The sequence below is a fragment of the Martes martes genome (assembly GCF_963455335.1).
Source record: "Martes martes genome assembly, chromosome: 3".
In the NCBI taxonomy this organism is placed as follows: domain Eukaryota; kingdom Metazoa; phylum Chordata; class Mammalia; order Carnivora; family Mustelidae; genus Martes; species Martes martes.
The window spans coordinates 14,859,535-14,879,524 of NC_137890.1; the positions used below are offsets into that span (position 1 = coordinate 14,859,535).

The 19,990-nt window shown below is 43.3% G+C and overlaps 1 protein-coding gene across 2 annotated transcripts in view; it reads left to right on the forward strand.

The window, feature by feature from the left end:
* ABCC4 (ATP binding cassette subfamily C member 4 (PEL blood group)) overlaps positions 1-19,990 on the forward strand; it is a 250,147-nt gene that overhangs the window by 170,703 nt on the left and 59,454 nt on the right. The window lies entirely within an intron of this gene.

Below are 19,990 nucleotides of genomic sequence, written 5' to 3' on the forward strand. Positions count from 1 at the left end.
TCTTCTGGACGCAGTGAGAAACCACTGGAATCTTTTAAACAGAGGAGGGACATGCTCACATTTCAGATGGAAAAAATGTATAGGACTAAAAGAATTTTACTTATTTATTTATTTGACAGAGAGATCACGAGCAGGCAGAGAGAGCGAGAGGAGGAAGCAGGCTCCCCGCCAAGCAGAGAGACTGATGTGGGGCTCGATCAGTTTGAAGCTTTTATTTGTATATATATATATTTTTAAAGATTTTATTTATTTATTTGACAGACGGAGGTCACAAGTAGGCAGAGAGGCAGGCAGAGAGAGAGAGGGAAGCAGGCTCCCTGCTGAGCAGAGAGCCCAATGCGGGGCTCCATCCCAGGACCCTGAGATAATGACCTGAGCCGAAGGCAGAGGCTTAACCCACTGAGCCAGCCAGGTGCCCCTTATTTGTGTAATTTTGAGTTATACTCATTTCTGCTCATGAGGGAGAAGCAGGGTGCCCTTTTCTGTGTTTCCATCTCAACAGAGTATTCTCACTGAGGGAAATTCCAGGTAGAATCTCTAATGATAATTAAATTATTTATCATCTCATGTCTCTGTCTCCTCCCCGGCAAGTTGGAGAAGTGCTCATATAACACAGGCCCATGGTATCTGAGATCGAAACCTTTTGCAATTGTGGTACTAGCCTGTTTTTCCTCCCCTTTAGAATTAAAGGTGGACAAATCGGTTTTCTTTTCCATAAATGTCTTTTGAAATGTGTGCTGGTTGTAAAGTCCAGACTAAGAACTTTGGAACTTTATTCCTTAGCTTATGATAAGCCTGATTTCAGGAGAAGCACAGGAGAAATTGTGACTTTTTTAGGCATGCGCACTAGGAGGTGGAAGGTACCATATTTACGCATATTTTGACGCATGTTTGGGGTGTGATATGCACAGCTCTATAGTACTGTCATGTAAACAAGGGCAAATAATCGGGGTGAGAACAAATGAATGTTTCTTGAAGTTTTGTTGAAAAATAGAAACTTGGCTTTAAATCCATGAACAACAGCCGATTCTACATGGCACTGGTGACTAGAAATGCAATTCTTACACACAGGGGCACCAATATAGTAAAGTTAAAAGTTAAATTGTTGAACTTAAGCGTTGGAAATAATATATGAACTGCATAAAATAGCTTTATCATTCGTATAACAAAACGTATAATTAAAACGAATGTCCAAGTAGCAGTTTAAATTTTGAGTACTAGGAAAAAGTATCAATAAAATAAATTTTAAGGGCGCCTGGGTGGCTCAGTCAGCTAAGCATCTGCCTTCGGCTCAGGTCATGAGCCCGGGGTCCTGGGATTGAGCCCCACGTCAGGGTCCCTGCTCAGCAAGGGAGCCTGCTTCTCCTGCTCCCGCTCCCCCTGCTCGTGTGCTCTCTCTCTCTTGCTCACTCTGTCTCTCAAATAAATAAAATCTTTAAAAAAAAGTTAAGATTTTACGATGGAGGCATTAACATTCTTTTCTGTGAAGATAGGAGTCTGATGTGCTTGAGTTCAGACAACAGAGCCCGTGAGTGTTTTATAAGCATGTGTGTGTGTGTATGTGTGTACGTGTAGAGGCATAAACACATATGCCCCATCAGGGAGCCATTACATCATTGATATGTAACCCTTTCAAACCGAGTAGCTTGCTGCACGTCTTAAACTGGGTAAAGCAGGGAAAATAATGTTTGTGGCCGGAACAGAGGGTTTTGCGTAGGGTGCTATGTGAAGCATGGTCTGCATTTGAAGACAATCTTGAAAACTTGTCTGAGGAATTTGGATTTGAACCTACGAACTGTCCGTCGGCCCCAGGCAAGGTCTTTGAGGAGGTTAAGTGGCTGCTCCCCGGGTCCTTTTAAGGGAAACAAGAATGTGTGGTGCCTCTTTCTTCTTAGAAAACGTTATTCCCATTTGGTGGATTTTACTGAAAATCAAGATGAGTAACATGGTTTGTGCTGCCCAGGCACGGTGGCTGCCCCGTGCGTTGTGCCCTCGGCCGCTTCTGTAAAGGATCTTAATGCTTCAGATTCCTCTCTCTTCTTTGCGGCCCTTGTGTTTCATGATCTGACGCAGTCTATGTGGCCGTCTGTCGCCTTCAGGAGAATTAAGGGTGAAGTCAGTGAAATACGCACTGAGTGACGCGCCGGAAGTTAAGATATTGACTTTCAACCTGCCCTGGACCCTCCCGAGGTAAATATTAGCCTTCCCTTGTGTTTCCATTCCTTCACTAACAAGTGCTCTAGATCGGGCAGCAGAGTCAGCCCCCGTTCTTGGTGTTTCAGACGTTCCTCCATTTTCTCCTGCCCCTGCATTTCGTGGGGCTCTCCACGCCTGCTGTAAACGATTTAGTGGCTGGCTGGCTCTGGTGTGCGGATGCTCTCTGCTACCTTCTTTGGCCTTATTGTCTCCCCCCACCCCCACCCCCCGAGTCTGCCCTGATTCTTCCGACACGTGTTCCTGCTCCTTGCCCTTGTGGCTGTTTTATAATGACAGTAGGTGCTGTGTGAACTCATAAAGTAGGTGTGGTGAATGGAGTGCTTTGGAAAGACTTAGTAAAGACTTCACTAAAAAAAAAAAATTTTTTTTTTTTCCTAAGTATGGATAAGATAACCCATCAGCGGGGCGGGGGGGGGGGTTGGGGGCCTTGGAGAAATACAGGAGGATTTTGTGTTAAGGACGTCACAAGTGTCTCGGGAGTCCTGGGTGCTGCATTACGGGGTGATCGATGTAAGAAAAACTGAGACACTCCCATACCAATCTGTACATGCTTTTAAATTAAACCAAAACTTTAAGATTTTTTATTATTTATTTCCGACTTGGCTGACTCTTAGTTCAAATTGTAGCCCTTAAGGCACTCTGTAACCCTCCCTGGGAAAGTGGACGGTGACATCCTGGTGATCCCTGAGCCTCGTATGGGGAGAAGCTGACACCAAGGACAGGAAGCCAAGGAGAGAGCAGGAAGTTTGCAGGGATGCCAGAATGTGAAGTTTGAGATCTGGCATCAGAGGCGATGAAGATGGATAGATACAGAGGAGGCAGATGACTGGGAGACCCGCGTGTCTAGCTCAGGGACTTGGATTTGAGTATCGGTGGAAAGCCACAGAGAAGGAGAAGACACCACGATGTTGGGGGGTTTTGCCAACATAGGGGACAGGAAGAGGCACTGGTTTAGCCAACTCTCTGTTCGGGACATCTAGGTAGTGATGCTAAGTGTGGCTGGTGAAAACCCTTATTTCTGATTAGTGTGTCCACATTGTGGAAGTTGTCCCTGCCTCACGTGATGTCCTTCCAAGGCCGTATCCCAGTAGGGGGCGGTCGTGAGTCTGTATGCCATTGTGTCCCCCAGCTCCTGCAGCTACTGGGGATGTTGCCCCTCCCTGCCCCCCCAGCCAAATTCTAGTTGATGGCCAAGTCGGGACCACTCACGATTCCAGAAGAAGGAAAGCAGCATAAAAAAAAAACCAAAAACAAATTTATGTATCTGGGTAATGTGATTTGTACATGAGGGTGGAGGAACCCTGCAGATGTTTTTTGTCATTGCTCTTGGTTCTCTAGGAAGAGCTTCTGTTCTAGTGGTGTGAGGGTTGAATGTGCTGCCGTAAACACGATTATATATTAATGGGTATCACTTATAATGTAAACAGCTTTAAAATGTGGAATGGGTGCAGTGGGAGCCCCCCCACCACCACCCCAGCCTGCCTTTCCAAGTTTGACCCTAGCTCTGCCTCTTCCTGTCCCTGCCCTCCTAGAGCCACACATCTGCACATCTGCAAGATAGAGCCAGTGGTATTAGTTCATAAGGGTTGTTGAGAAGACAATGAAATCGTTTTAATAAACTTCCTAGCATAACATCTAAGCACACTTAAGCACTAAATAATGGGTAGTTCTTTTTTTTTTTTTTTTTTTTTAGATTTTTATTTATTTATTTGACAGACAGAGATCACAAGCAGGCAGAGAGGCAGGCAGAAAGATAGGAGGAAGCAGGCTCCATGCTGAGCAGAGAGCCCGATGTGGGGCTCGATCCCAGGACCCTGGGATCATGACCTGAGCTGAAGGCAGAGGCTTTAACCCACTGAGCCACCCAGGTGCCCCAATGGGTAGTTCTTTTTAAAGCGCTGCCTATCTTTTTAAGTAGGAGGAGGAGTTCGGTAATGGCATTATGTGGCGTCAGAGGAATTGTCACAGGGTTGTGGGGTCCGTGAATGTCACCACACGGGCCTGGATCACAGAGATTCCAAGTTCGAGCTCCGTGAAGATTTTAGTGGCTATTTTTACACGTAGACTCACGTGTTAACTCAAAAGAGACTATTGGACCCTTCATATTTCATGTTAGCAAACTTAAGGCAGTTTCTGGAAGGCCTCCCCCCCCCACCCCTCCCCGCACCCTGATAATATCTGAGTAAGGACACTTGGTTATTTAGAATTCATGACCTGAAGCAGTGATCACCTCCAAGAAGTCTCTCTACCAGCAAAACAATTCAAAAGGAAGGTAAGAGGCCGGAAGTTTGACTTAAGCATTTTAATTAAAAAAAAAAAAAAAAAGTGGGACTTCTTGAGCATGTGAACTTGCACACAGCTGCCCTCAGCAAAATGCTGTGATTTATTGAGGAAAACTGAATTGCAAAACCTTTCTTCCCCACACACCCCTCATCCAAGAAAAGAAAAAAAAAAAAATCAACAGCTTGACTGAGCTTAAATAACTGACTTTTCATATCCTTTCATGGAGCACAAAGGGCTAATCCCGAGGCCACTTGAGCCACCAATGCAGGCAGTGGCGGGGACCACCACGGAACGTGTCATTCCCTCCTCACCACACACAAAACACATTGACTGCAGCTTTATGAAGTGAAAATGCCCCAGAAAAAAAGAAAATGTGAAGGAGGTGTCGGCAGTCATTTCTTTCCAGAGGGGGAGCGTGGAAGAAAAAGCTGCCGCATCTGGATATTGAGAACAAAGCCAGCCTGAGACTTGGGCACAATAGGTTGGGTCACTTGCTTTTATAGACGCAAAAGAGTGGAACTGCCTTTCCTTGTCTCAGTACCGCTGACCCTTGCATGGCTTTGTGTAGAGATGTCAGGGAAAGTGTGTAGAAAGCATTCCAGCCTCTTTCACTGAACAATGACGTCGCCGTTTTGCGATTTCTATGGGGTGTTGACCCCATTCCCCGCTCCCGCCCTGAAATCCTCACTGGACAAAGGAAATGGTTCGTTAGGCTGCCTTGCCCTCATTTGGAAGATCTCTGTTTTACCGACTCTTTAAAAGTAAACCCCTCCATTTGAACGGAACCTACAGTGCCTTCATGCTTTTAAAAAATCAACAAAAAGCCCTTTAGCCGGAGCCACGGCAAGGATGGAAAATTCCAGGGAACTGCCAGTCCCGGCGATCAGGAAGGATTCATGCAAACTGCCAGGCTGAAGTGGGTTTCCTTGCTAAGAGAAGGGAGAACTCTGGTGATCTGAGTTACTGGAAATATCTGCAAGCACTTGACCTGTAGGTTTCTGAGATCGGGGTGATAGGATTCACACAAGCCCACTCATGTGATTCCTTCACCTGTCTTGTTTTTTTTTAAAGGAAGATGAGCCGGTCGGTATTTCCCCAGCCTGGTGCTTAGTAAGCCCAATTAGAGAAGCATCAACATCCGCATCAGCATCCTGGCTGTTAATCCCCGGGGACCTTCCCAGCCTGGCAACGAGCGTCCAATTTGTCTGTCCCAGCATGTGTGCTCCAATGATAATGTTTGTAGTTTACGAAAAAGCTAATTAAGACCTAAAGAAAAAAAAAATAAGGATCTAATTTTCATCCTGCGTGGAGGTATTGCGCAGAGCGTAGAACTTGACGGCATTGTTGGGTGGTGTCAGTTGCCAAAGGTGGGCGCTCACTCCCGGGGTGCTCTCGCCGGGCCATCTCGCATCCCTTAGGGATGGCTAAATGGGCAGTTGTTGCTAGGGAGAGGCAAGTGGCGACATATTTGCTGAGTTTGACGACCTCGAGAGTCTCCATATGCTGTTCTTGATCCCGTTCCTTCAGTTCTAGCTACTTTATGGGTTTTCAGGATGAGAGGAAGAGGAAAGGGTTGGACTGGAGAACTGGCCTCAGTTGTAGTAAAAATCTTGCCCTCGCTCTTTTCTGTATGGGTCTCTCTCTCCAGTCTGCTGTGGAACATGATTCATGGTCGTCTGTATTGTCTTTGCTGGCAAGTTGCATGACTCACTTGTTTCTTGGAGCCCTTTCTGTGGGTCCATTGATTTGGTGTTCTCTGAGCGGCGTTTGCATTGAGTCACGAAGGAGATAAGACCGTCTCTGGCCTTGAAGCTGAGGACCAGGGCTCCACGGCAGATTCGCGGGACGCGGCCCAGCGGCCATTTTTTGTCTGAGGCGCGCACTCTGCTTACCAGCAGCCCTTGCCTGTGCCTTCCCCTTCCCTCCCCACAGGGCTCCCCAGGAAACCACCATGTGACATTATGGCTGTGTATTCACACGCTGCCAACGCCTGCCCGAGCATGACAAAGGAATGGGAAAGGAATTCCTTGTCATAATCTCTTTTTTTTTTAGTCTGTGGATATTTTTACTGAGGTATTGTTTATACACAATAGAATATTTTTTAATAGTTGGAGGAGTTTTTTTTTTTAAGATTTTATTTATTGGAGAGAAAGAGCATGAGGGGGGGAGGGTCAGAGGGAGAAGCAGACTCCCCGCTGAGCAGGCACACCACCACCACCCACCATGCGGGACTCGATCCTGGGACTCCAGGATCATGACCTGAGCCCAAGGCAGTTGTTCAACCAACTGAGCCACCCAGGCGCCCCTGTTTGAAGAGTTTTGATAATTGTGTGCCTCCCTGTGATGGACAACCTGAAATAAGATGTGGAACCTTCCCATCACCTCAGAATGTCTCTCTTACCCCTTGTAGTTAATTCCCAGACTTCACTACCCCCCACTCTCCTGGATTTCCCCTGACATGGAATCAGTGTTCTTATTTTCAGGCTACGTACATGTAAACGGAATCAGTATAGTACACGTTTTTCTGTGGCTGCCACCTTTTTTCCAGCATCTTTTTGCAACCCATCCCTGTGGCATGTTTCATTTTTCTTTTCCTTGAGTGATATTCCATTGAACGCAGATCTCACAATTTGTTTATTCCCTAGTTGGCGAACATTTGGGTTGTTGACAGTTTTTAAACAATGAATCTTCCGACATGAGTCTTGACGTGGACATGTGTTTTCGTTTATTTTAGGTCAAACACCTAGAAATGCTAGGTCACAGGGTCCGTGTGTATGAACATTAAAAAAAATTACCGTGAAGGTTTTCGAAAATAGTTGCAACATTTTGTAGACTCGCCAGCTATATGGGATGGTTCAGGCTGTTCTATACCTTTGCAACAGTATTATCAACCTTTTTGATTTTGGCCTTTCTAGTGGAGATTAGCCTCATTGTGGTTTTAATTTGTACTTCCCTGATGATTAATGTATGTCGCAGAGCTCCTTTTCATGCATGCTTATTGGCCGTTCAGATATCTTCTTTTGTGATATATTGGTTCAGATCTCTTGCTGATTTTTTAAACTTTAAGAAATTCTTTTTCTCATTGATTTATAGGAATTTATTTATTTATTGAGAGAGAGAGAGAGCGCGCAAGCACACTCGTGAGATTCCCGGGGTGGTGGGGAGGGGCAGAGGGAGAGGGAGAGAAAGAAAATCTTAAGCAGGGTCCACACCCAGAGTGCAGCCCTTCACGCGACTCCCTCCCTCAACCCTGAGATCATGACCTGAGCTGAAGTCAAAAGTGGCACCCTTAACCCACTGAGTCACCCAGGTGCCCTGATGTATATTTCTTAACATTAGTTTTTTTTTAAATACTCTAATCTAGGCCTTTTTTTTTTTTTGACTACTTTTCGTATAGTCTATGGTTTGCCTCTTTATATTGTTAATGAAAAAAATTCTAATTTTGTTGAGGTCACATGTTTGCATTTTCCTCTCCCCTTGGTTATAGTCCGTGTGTGTGTGTGTGTTTATCCTAAGAAATCTTTTTGTATCTTTAAGGGGTGTGAATAAACTTTCCTCTTTCTCCCTTTTTAAAACATTGAGGCATCTTGGATTAATTTTTGTGTATGGACTGAGGTTCATTTCTGTTTCTCTCCAGTTATTTTATTCGTATCTGCTGAAAAGACTTTTATGCATTTAACTGACTTGGCACCTTGTGTAAAAATCCTTTGACTGTGAGCAAGTCTGTGTCTCTTTATTTTGTTCCACTGATCTGTGTATCTGTCCTTAAACCCACACTGCAGTTGTCGTTATTGTACTTTTTAGTAAGACCTGAAATTTAGTAACTTTGTACTGCTTTGTCCAGATTGTTTTGATCATTCTAGATCCTTTACTAGACTATATAAATTTTAGAAGCCTTTCAGTTTGGTTTTTTTAATAGAAGCCTGCTGGGATTTTGATATTTCCTTTTAGCTGTAGATTTTAGCTATATGAAATCTTTCAGTTACAAATATGGCTTATCTCTCCTCCTACAAGTCTTCTTTTTTAAGGCATGTTGTATAGTTTTTTGTTTAAAAAATTTTGCACTCTTGGTTAAATTTATTCCTGAGTATTTGTTGTATTTTAATTCTACTTATGGGATTGTTTTTAATATCACTTTCCAATTGCTTGTTCCTAGTATACAGAAATACAGTTGATTTATGCATATTGGCATTGTGTCATTGAACTTGTGAGCTCGTTTTGCACTTCCTGGAGTTGGGTGTTTGTTTTGTTTTCTGTAGAATTTTCTACTTATACAATCATGTCAGCTGTTCATAATGGTAATTTTACCTCTTCATTTAAAATATATGACTGGTTTTGCCTTTTCTTAACTTACTGCTGTGGATGGAGAGCTAGAGCTTCAGCACATTGTTGAATAGAAATGATGAGGTAAGATCATCTCATAATCTTAAAGCAAAAATCTTTTAATATTTTCCTCTTAAGAATGATATTAACTACAATTTTGGGGGTAGATATCTGTTACCAGATTTTAAGAGGTTTTTTTTTTTTTTTAAAGTTCCTCATTTGGTGAGGATTTTTACCTTTTTTTTTTTTTTTAAAGAATAGATGTTGAATTTCGACAAATATTTTTTCTACATTTCTTCAGATATGTGATTATTCGCCTTTCCTCTTTTAACATGATACATTATACCGATTGACATTTACACGTTAAATTAACCTCACACTCCTGGTGTAAACTCCACTTGGTCATCTTGTCACATTTAAAAAAAAATATTTATTTGAGAAAGAGAGAGAGAGAGAGCGTGAGAGGGAGGAGGGTCAGAGGGAGAAGCAGACTCTCTGCTGAGCAGGGAGCCTGATGCAGGACTCGATCCCAGGACTCTGGGATCATGACTGGAGCTGAAGGCAGTTGCTTAGCTGACTGAGCCACCCAGGCGCCCCATCTTGTCACATTTTATTCATGTATCAGCTACTTTGAATTTGTTGTGTGTGGTTTTTATATCATGATGGAGGTGGACCAAATTCTCTGGAAGAAGTTGGTATAATTTTTTGCACAATCTACTTGGGAGGGCATCTGGGCCTAAAACTTCCATGGGAAGTTGATGCATTCGAATTTTTAAATTGAGATGGAATTATTCAGATTTTCTCTTTCTTCTGTCAGTCTTTGTACATCATTTTTCAAGAAATTTTTCCTTTGCATTAAAACTTTGTAATTTGGGGGGTGCCTGGGTGACTCTGTTGAACGTTGGACTCTTGATCTCAGCTCAGGTCTTGATCTTGGGGTCGTGAGTTCAGGCACCATTTGAGCTCCATGCTGGGCGTGGAGCCACCCGAAAAAATTCTTTTAAAAATTTATTAGTACAAGTGCCGTGTTATCCCCTTTTAACTCATGATAATGGTAGTTTTCCCCTCTTTTTTTTTTTTTTTTTCCCTTGATCAGTCTTGGCGAGGGTTCATTAATTTCATTGGTGCTTTTAAAGAGTCAAGCTTTGGATTTGTTGGTTTTCTCCTTGGAAGTTAGTTTTCTGTCTCATTAATGTCTAGTTTTCTCTTTCATTCTTCTGTATACTTCAGTTTAATATGCTGTTGTTTTTCTATTTATTTATTTATTTTAAAGATTTTATTTATTTATTTGACAGAGAAAAAGACAGCAAGAGAGGGAACACAAGCAGGGGGAGTGGTAGAGGGAGAAGCAGGCCTCCCACTGAGCGCGCAGGGAGACCTGATGTGGGGCTTGATCCCAGGACCCTGGGATCATGATCTGAGCTGAAGACCAGATGTTTAACAACTGAGCCACCTAGGTGCCCCTGCTGTTGTTTTTCTTTTCTTTTCTTTTTTTTTTTTTAAAGATTTTATTTATTTGACAGAGATCACAAGTAGGCAGAGAGGCAGGCAGAGAGAGAGGAAGGGAAGCAGGCTCCCCGCTGAGCAGAGAGCCCTACGAGGGGCTCAATCCCAGGACCCTGAGATCATGACCTGAGCTGAAGGCAGAGACTTTAACCCACTGAGCCACCCAGGCGCCCCTGCTGTTGTTTTTCTTAAGATACCTTTTAAACCCGTGACTTTTAGCCTTTCTTTTTTTCTCCCCCTTTAATAAGGCTTTTTTTTTTTTTTAGAAAAGCTTTAAGTTCACAGCAAATATAAGAGAAAGATAAAGATTTCCTATGTATCACCTGTAGCCCTTCCTTAAAAAAAAAAAAAATAAATAAAGGTAGAAATTTACCCCTAAATACAGCTTTAGTTGCAGACCTCGAATTTTAATATTAGCAGATTTTTACTTTCTTTTATATCAATATATTTACTAATTTTATTATAATTTCTTTGAACCAGATGTCAGGGAAGTGTATTACTTAATATCCAATTATTTAGTGACTTTCTGGTTATATTTAGGTAATGGATTTTGTTATTGTTGTTGTTGTTAAATCCACTTAGTTCAAAATATATTCTGTATAATTTCTGGCCCTTGAAGTTTGTTGGTGTTTGCTTTATAGCACAGTTTATGTTTAGTTGAAAAGGGTGTATTGTACAGCTATTGACTGCAGTGTTGTATCTCAATCAGATCAAGTTTGTTCATGTTTTCCCATCTGTATTTTTTAATTTTTATGTGCTTATTCTATCAGATATTGAGATAATAAGTTGGTTAAAATCCCCCACTGTGGTTATGGATTTGTCTGTTTCTCCGGGTTTAGGTCAGATTTTGCTTTATATATTTTGGATCTGTGTTATTAGGTGTATATAAATTTAGGGGTGTGTGTGTGTGTGTGTGTGTGTGTGTGTATCTTATGGATAAATTGACCAATTATTCTTTTGAAATGTTTTCCTTTATTTCTAGGAATGCATCCTAACATAAATGTTTCTGTTTAGTGTGGTATAGATAGATACTCCAGCTTTCTTTGGGTTAGTGTTTTCATAGGATACCCTTTTCCAACCTTTTCTTCCCACCTTTATTTTTAAGGTGTGCCTTAAAAATGTGTTGGTTAATAAATTGTGTTGGTTAATAAATTGTAAGCCTGTGTCACCTGGGTGACTCAGTCGGTTCAGCGGCTGCCTTCAGCTCAGATCATGATCCTAGGGTCCTGGTTTCAAGCCCCATGTCCAGCTCTCTGCTCGTTGGAAAGCCTGCTTCTCCCTGTCCCTCTGCCTGCTGCTCTGCCTGCCTGTGGTCTCTCTCTTTCTCTCTGTCAAATAAATAAATAAAATCTTTTTAAAAAAATTGTAAGACTAACACCACCCATCCACTTTTCAGTGGAGTTAGCGATGACTCGGGATTAAGAGCTGGTGTGGACATAAAAAGATCCAAGACCAACAAATGGAGGGTGAGAAGAGTGACTAGTGTATCTCAAGGAAATGACAAGTTTAGAAAAGTTTAATCTTAAAGAGAGATTGTATAGATGTCTTCATACAAATAAGACACATCAGTGTTCCATAAAGTTCTGATTTAACGGAGCTGATTGAGTTGGGTGAAGTCAGAAGAGACAAGTGACAAAGGAGGGCTCTGGGAACCAGAGTTGATTTCCGAACTCCCCGAGACAAGCAGAATCCCTCTATAAGCATGTCCCTTACACCTACAGCCTTAATATGAACCAAAGGTCAGTGTTAAGGGTTAGGAACTTATATTTAAGAGCCTTCCATATTTGTCCCTTTGCTTTTATATATCTGGTAATTGATGAGTAATGAGGAGGTGATGGGAATGGCATTTTAGTTCCTAATACTTGGAGTTTCGTTTAGCCTGTTCAAAATTTTACGGCCTCCGCAAGCATCGCGTATTAGCCAGCAGCCCAATCTGTGTGATCGTCATTTCATTGAAAGCTTATTTTTTTTAATCTCATATGTTTCCAGAATAAATAGGTAGAAGAATCTCTCCTACACCCACATCAGTAAACAGCTTACTGATTAAAAACTAGGTATTGCTTTTTTTTTCTTCTCTCTAAATCAGAAGAGAATCTTGCCACGTTTTCTTGCCAAGAAGTGAATCTTGCTTTGTTTATTGCACGTCAGGCCTATCTTCTGCAAAATCAGAAATCGTTTAAGGCAATCTGGATGATTTGTACTTATCAGAACTTGGAACAGAATTCGTAAGAGTCTGACTGACAGCAGAATTCAAAGCTTTGAAATTCCTTTGAGGTGTTTGCAATCTTAATGATCCCGATTTTATTTTTTAATACGGTAAACAGATAATAAAAGTACTGTCTACTCACTAAGTGCCCTCTGATTAAATACACATTTCACTTTGTGCCTAATAGAAGTCTGAGAGCAAGCAGGAGTTCAAATAAGAATGGGGTGAGCCAGAAGTATGGATGACATAGTTATTTGCATAAAATAAGAAGAATACATTTTTACTGCTGTTTATAGGAAACATGTTCCTTGGCACAAGCTTCACAAAGACTAGCAGGAACAGAATCCCATGGAATTAAGTTTAAAGTAAATTGTGGGTAGATACCTAGGAATTCCTACAGGGCTGTAAGCAGTTGGTAGTTAAATGCCAAACAGACCAACCAGTCCTTTATTTATTACTTGTGCTTATGAAAAGAAATACATTACAATCTGTAAGGTTAGGGATACAGTGGTAATTCTAGAGGAAGACCCGTTGTGGGGAAACTGTGTTCACCACCATCTAAATACAAATGCCAAGCATGTAGAATAGTCTCATTTTGTGTTTTTGGGTTTTGCGTATTTATTTCAGTTAAATTTGGTTCTTCCCCTACTACCCCAAATCCGTTTGCTTTCTGGGCTTACATCTCATCTTATGAAATTTTTTTTTTCTTATCAAACGATATTGCTTAAATCAACATGTGTTTGTGTGTTCTATTAGAAAGCATGTTTAGGAACTTTTTAATGATCAGTTGTGCTCTGTGAGCCGAGAACACTCTTCCCTAGGAGCTGGGAATCTAGGACTGAGAACCTCATGGGGGAGACTGGATAGACCCACAAGAAACCTCACAAAACTGGAAGATGCAAAAGAAAGGAAAAACATAAAATAGGAGTATATTTAGGTATTTTAAGGTATGAATCTTTGTATGGGATGCAGTATCATGTAGAGATTATAAGAACAGCCTGGGGGGCACAATGACTCTGAATTTTGTAGCTTTGGGCAAATCCCTAAACCTCTCTGAGCATCAGCTTCCTTCTTGGTGGGTGGAGGGGATAATCCCTCTGCTCGCGTTGAAAGTGTGGATGAAATGACATAGAGCGTGTGAAATACTGACGAGCTTGAACACAAGGCAAGCCTCGTGGAATGTTACCCATTGTTGGTATTGGGCGGAGTAAGACAGTTGTACCTTTCTTTCTTTTTTTTTAAAATAAAGATTCGATTTATTTATTTGACAGATAGTGAGAGAGGGAACACAACAAGGGGAGTGGGAGAGGAAGAATCAGGCTTCCCGCTGAGCAGGGAGCCCGATGCTGGGCTTGATCCCAGGACCCTGGGATCATGAGCTTAGCTGAAGGCAGAGGCTTAATGACTAAGCCACCCAGGTGCCCCCTTTCTTTGGTTGTTAAGTAGGTACGGAGATTTTCTTCAGTGTTATGAGAAAATTTGCCATCAGCGCCAGCAATAAAGCCATGCCATTTTTCTCAAGATTTGTAACTGGGCAGTTTTTCAAACAGTTAGAATTTTTTTCCTTTATTGCTTTTGTAAACTGCATTACCAGTTTATTTAGATGCCCAGGTGGTTTAATCAGAAAGAGCAGCCACTCATAGGGCAGCTTCTTTTCTGAGAAAGGGCTCATTAGGCATCCATTCCACAGGGGATGGGGACAGGGTCCTCCCGGCATCTGAACCAGCGTGGTTGTGCAAGAAGGCCACCCTGCAGTGGCCACCACTTAATTTCCTGGAATTTGCTAGTGCACAAAGTCTGGCTTTTGTATTTCCCTTGATACCAACACCGGCTCACGATGCATGAAGTAGAAAATGCCAAGCTGGTCTCTTCCTTTGGCCATATTGAATAATCTGGCGTTTGGTTTTGTTTTGTTGGTTCGGAGGTTCTCTACCTTTTTCCTTACTCTCCTAGATGGGCTAAGCAATTTCAGGGCGGGAAGTCTTCTCTAAGAAGTGAGGCTTGAAGCAGAAAAAGAATACGCAATAAGAAAAGAAAAAAATCTCTGGGGCACCTGAGTGGCTCAGTGGGTTAAAGCCACTGCCTTGGGCTCAGGTCATGATCCCAGGGTCTTGGGATCGAGTCCCGCATCGGGCTCTCTGCTCAGCAGGGAGCCTGCTTCCCTTCCTCTCTCTCTGCCTGCTGCTCTGCTTGCTTGTGATCTCTGTCTGTCAAATAAATAAATAAAATCTTAAAAAAAAAAAGAAAGAAAAAATCTCAAAAAATGTTGAGTTGCCTCCGTTATCCTGAGGTTCTCTTTGGGAGGCCTCCAGGTGGGGCAAAAATGGGGAGGACTGAACAATACAGTCTATATGAGGTTTATTGGTCATCTCATTTCAAACGTGCATAGTCACACAAAATAGACCTCAGATATGACAGCCAAAGAAACGCCATGGTCGTGTTGGTACAGGTGACCTTAGTACCACCTGCAGGGAACAGTCACATCTGCTCTGGTGTGTCCCTGGGTAGCACCGAGTTGTTCTGGTGGCTAACGGGAGCCGTGTCTCAGGATCCAACTTCCACGATATTTTAAGATTCTTTGGACCCATAAGTGTTAATGAAGCATCCCTCCTCATCTGCCTCCTGGCTTTCAGAGCACACAGAAGGGTAATAATAATGGTACTTAGGATGTTAAGTTTGGGCTGCTAGGCACTTTCTATACACTGAATTCCTACTACCTCTCCTCAGCCTTTTATGTTGGTGGGATATCCCAGTGAAGATGAAATGGTGAAATGGGTTACCTTTCCTGTTCCTGCTCGAGGGGGTTGGTCCTAGACCCTGTCAGATGGCACAGTGCCAAGCTAATGTAGCTCCCCTCCAGGCCTAGGCTGATTTTCTCTGTATGCTACAGAATTACTCTGAAGTACAAAAAGCCACATGTCCTCTCAAGTGAACGACATTCAAGAATTGTTTGTATTTGTACCTGTGGGTTCCCAGATTTGAGATCGAATTCCTAACTGGTATATTCCAGTTGGGATGCAAGGTTATCGAAATAAAGGGTATCCTTAGATCTTGGGCAGCAAGGCGTGGCTCAGGAGCTTCTGGGTCAATGTGTTTCTTGCTGTGTAAAGATCATTGTCTCTTTGTGCCTTATCGAGATCAGAGGTACAGACACACTGGCTGAGGACATAGGTCAGCAAATGGGCTTGGAATCCAATCATATGGGAGGAACTGAGTGTCTCCCTTGTGTTGGGCTCCTTGGAATTCCTGAGAATATGGAAGGAAGAAATGAGATCGGCTTTAAGGAAGGGATAAGGGGTTTGTTTTCCACCAGAATCTTCTGTTTCCCCCTTCAGAATAATACCTTTTTTGCTCAGATACCGTTTTTGCCCTTTGCCAACTTCATAAAGAGTTTGCCTGCAGGAGGTGCCTGGCTGGTTCCCTCGGTAAAGCATGAGACTTCATTGCAGGGTTTTGATTTCGAGCCCCACGTTGGGCATAGAGATTCCTGAAAAAAGAGTTTGCTGGCTGTAGAAGATAAACATATGTCTGTACGTACATATGTATAAATGTAAACCTGTACATTATGTGTTTACATATAGTATAACAACTAATTCACTGTGAGGCTGGCTAAAGCATGACCCACGAGAGGAAATGAAACTCTTACCGAAACCCTCTTGGAATTGCTTTGGAATTCGGGGGCATTGAATCTGAAAGGCCTAACCTAACTTGGGAGTTGCTAAGAGTTGCAGTTCATGGTCTTTAATGGCTACCCAGGAAAGGAGAGCATTTTGGCACAGCCCTGTGTTTTGAGCTTCCCTCTGCTGTCCAGGTAATCTGCTAGGCTGGGTTAGCCATAAAAGGACCCCGCCCTAGGGAGAGCCAGATAATTGAAACTGGTGAATAGTTGTTCGATCAAATGATACTACTCTCCTGGAAAAAATGTACATTAAAAAATTTTTTTTGTAAAGATTTTATTTGTTTATTTGACAAAGAGAGATCACAAGTAGGCAGAGAGGCAGGCAGAGGGGGAGGCGGAGCAGGCTCCCTGCTGAGCAGACAGCCCCATGCAGGGCTCTATGCCAGGACCCCAGATCATGACCTGAGCTGAAGGCAGAGGCTTACTCCACTGAGTCACCCAGGTGCCCCATAAAAAACTGTACTTTTTCTTTGATTTTTATTTATTTGAGAGAGATAGAGAGTGTGTGAGCTTGAGCAGGGGGAGGGATGGAGGCAGAGGCAGAGACAGAGGGAGAAGCAGAATCCCTACGGAGCCGAGAGCCCAACTCGGGACTCCATTCCAGGACCCTGGGAGCAAGACCTCAGATGAAGGCAGACACTTAACCCACTGAGCCACCCAGGCACCCCCAAAATTGTCAATTTGTATATTTTTATGATTAACAACATCTCGGATTTTTTTTTCCTGACAACTGATAGTGGCAAGCCTAGTGATTACTTAAGACCAGACATAGAAGGAGCTAGAAGGACCTCATGAGCATGAAGGCAGAAGCTTGGCTTCCTCATTGATGTGGGAGGGTGGAATGCATCAGCTAATCCAGTAGCTGTCAGAAACTGGTCAGGCGTAGGTATGAAAGTAGAGAGGCCCAGACAGCCCTGTTCCCTCCATTTGTGATGGGACTTTGTTCCTTCAGAATTCCATGCCTCTTCGCTTTGGGTTTTGTATGGATACCACAGGAGAGACTGGCAGAAACCATAAAAGCACCTGAGTCTACATCAAAATAATGCAGTTTGCTTCTCCCCGGGGCTCCCATCCACACATTCATAGTTCTGGAAGTTTCCTCCTTCCTCCATGCTCTGGCTGCTTGCAGGATTCCCTGCACAGGCATTCCTCCTGGCTTTCTCCGTAACACGGCAACATCCCAGGAGAACTTGGGACCACCACTTAACCTCCCAGCTTTCACATCCCTTATCTGTAAATGGAAATGACAGCTCCTACTTTTCTCATTCAGGAGCTGGTTGTGAGGCCCTTCGGAGAAAACTGACTGGAAATAGCTGTGAGATGATAACCTGTGTCTCTGTCAGGCATTACCCTGCTAATGCTTTCCTCAGAGAGGCGCCCCGGGCCTGCTGCCCCGGCTGGCGCCTTCTGAGAGGCCACAGAATGACCTAGGTCAACTGTCGTGGTGCGGCTCCCTCTTGAGCTGACATGTCCATCAGCTGTGAGCACTACTATTCATTGCGGCTCTTTCTGTTTGTTAAACCAGCCTGCGAAATTCCATCATCAGTCACGGAACCTTCTAAAACGTGTTTGTGGATTCTTCCCTGTGTTTCCACAGCCCTCTGTGGCTGGTGCGCTGGGTTCTGGGTTTGTGTCCATCTGAGTTCACAAACTCCGGAGCCCTCCGCCCATGCCATGCGAACGTGCCCGTCCCCACCGTTCAACGACCCTGTGTCCTGGCCAGCAGATGCGGTGTCCCTTGCATTCCTCTCACCTGAAGCCATGCCCCATGATGTCCCACTTTTCCTGACAAAGATGGATATTTCCATCCTCCTCGTACAGTGTCTTGGGTCTCTAGGCTTCCTGGTCTTTTTCACCAATATCATTTCCCAAGGGAAAATCATCTCCTGGGATCGAGGTCACCATCGAGTGTTCCCAGAACTCCACCAGCGCCTTGTGTGCGGCTCACACCTGACCCGTGGCGCCTGCTCCTGTGACCGCCACTAGCCTGTGAAATAAAGATTGTAAATATTTACCCTAATGATAGAAAATTTAATATCCAGATGACAACATTTATGGTTGTTTTGGCAGTAAAACCAATTTTTTGTCATATTCTCTTTTGAAATCTTTCTTTCAGAAATGTGATGGTCTGGCCAGTAAAAATGGGGCGTCGAGGATCAGCCTTTTTTAATTAAAGTATAGTTGACACACAGTGTTACCTCAGTTTCATGTGACAACACAGCGATGTTCCCACCCTGTGCTTAGGCTGTGCTCATGTGTGTGGCTCCCATTTGTCACCATACACCCCCATGACAGGACCATTGACCCTATTCCCGATGCTGTAACTTTTATCCCTGTGACCCATTGGTTCCATAACTGGAAGCCTATCTCTCCCACTTCTCTTGCCCCATTTTGCCTATCTCCACCCCCTTGCCCTCTGGCAACCATCATTTCTCTGTATTTATGGGTCTGTTTCTGCTTTTTGTTTGTTTCCTTTCCACCTACAAGCAGAATCATATAGAGTATGTTTCTGACTTTATTTTGCTTAGCAGAATACCCTCTACATTCATCCCTGTTGTCACAAATGGCAGACCTCATTCTTGTTTATTCATTCAGCTCCTGAGGGACACAGGCTGCTTCCCTATCTTGGCTCCTGGAAATAATACAGTGATAAATATAGGGAGGGCACATACCTTTTCAAATTGGTGTTATCCTTTTCTTTGGGTAAATACCCAGTTCGCGGAGTTGCTGGGTCACGTGGTATTTCTGTTTTTGAGGAACCTGTGTTCCGTTCCCATGGCGGCTGCACCAATTTGCGTTCCCACCTGTGATGCGTGAGCATTCCCTTTTCTCCACATCCTCACCAATACTTGTAATTTCCTGTGTTTTTGATACTAGCCATTCTGAGGGCTAGAAGGTGATGTCTCATCATGGATTTTGATTTGCATCTCCCTCATGATTAGTAATGTCAAGCACTTTTTCATGTGTCTGTTGGCGCGGATGATAAAACTTTAAAAACAAATTGTAAGACCTGTGTTTCCTTATCATCAAAACTCTTCATCAGATTTCTAAGAAATACCAAAAATGGGTTGCCTTGTATTCCTCCTTTTTCTTTATTAGGCATGCTGGTGAACTCTGGGATTCCTTAAGTAAGGTCTTTAGAGGAATAATTAAGGACAAATTAGGGGACTCAAATAAGTCAAGACTGTATTCCTGAACAAGGAAAAGTTGCATTATGTTGAGGGCTGGCTTAAATAGATCATGACGGCTCATGACGTGGGCTCCTTGTCTCTGTGACTCACGCTTTGCAGTCTTGATCAAGTCGCTTTTCCTCTCCCTGTGCTTCAGTCTCCGTCTGTAAAATGAGATAGTACCAGTATTCTGTAGGGCCATTCTGAGGATTAAATAAGTTAACACATGTGAAATACATAACGGGTAGCCCTGTATGCAGTGAACACTCAGTAAATGTTAATTGTGGATAGAAAACCAAGAAAGGGGAATCCCCACTTCCAAAGGTACACACTTGCATTTTCCCAGTGGATTTGTAATGAGCCACTTCTTTATCCCTACACATGTAGTTGAGTCTTAGGGGTTCCTCATCGGTGAGTTCCCCTCGCTGATTTCCCTGACAGTATCTGCTGACTCACGATAGTTTGGGATTCGAGTCCTGCTCTCTCTGAGTCTCCAACTTTCTCATTTGTTAAATAGGGAAGATTGTAACGCCGCTCTCCTAGGCCTCCTGAGCGTGTTAGGAGAACGCGTATCTAGGAAGTTCTTATCGTGCTTGGCACATCGCA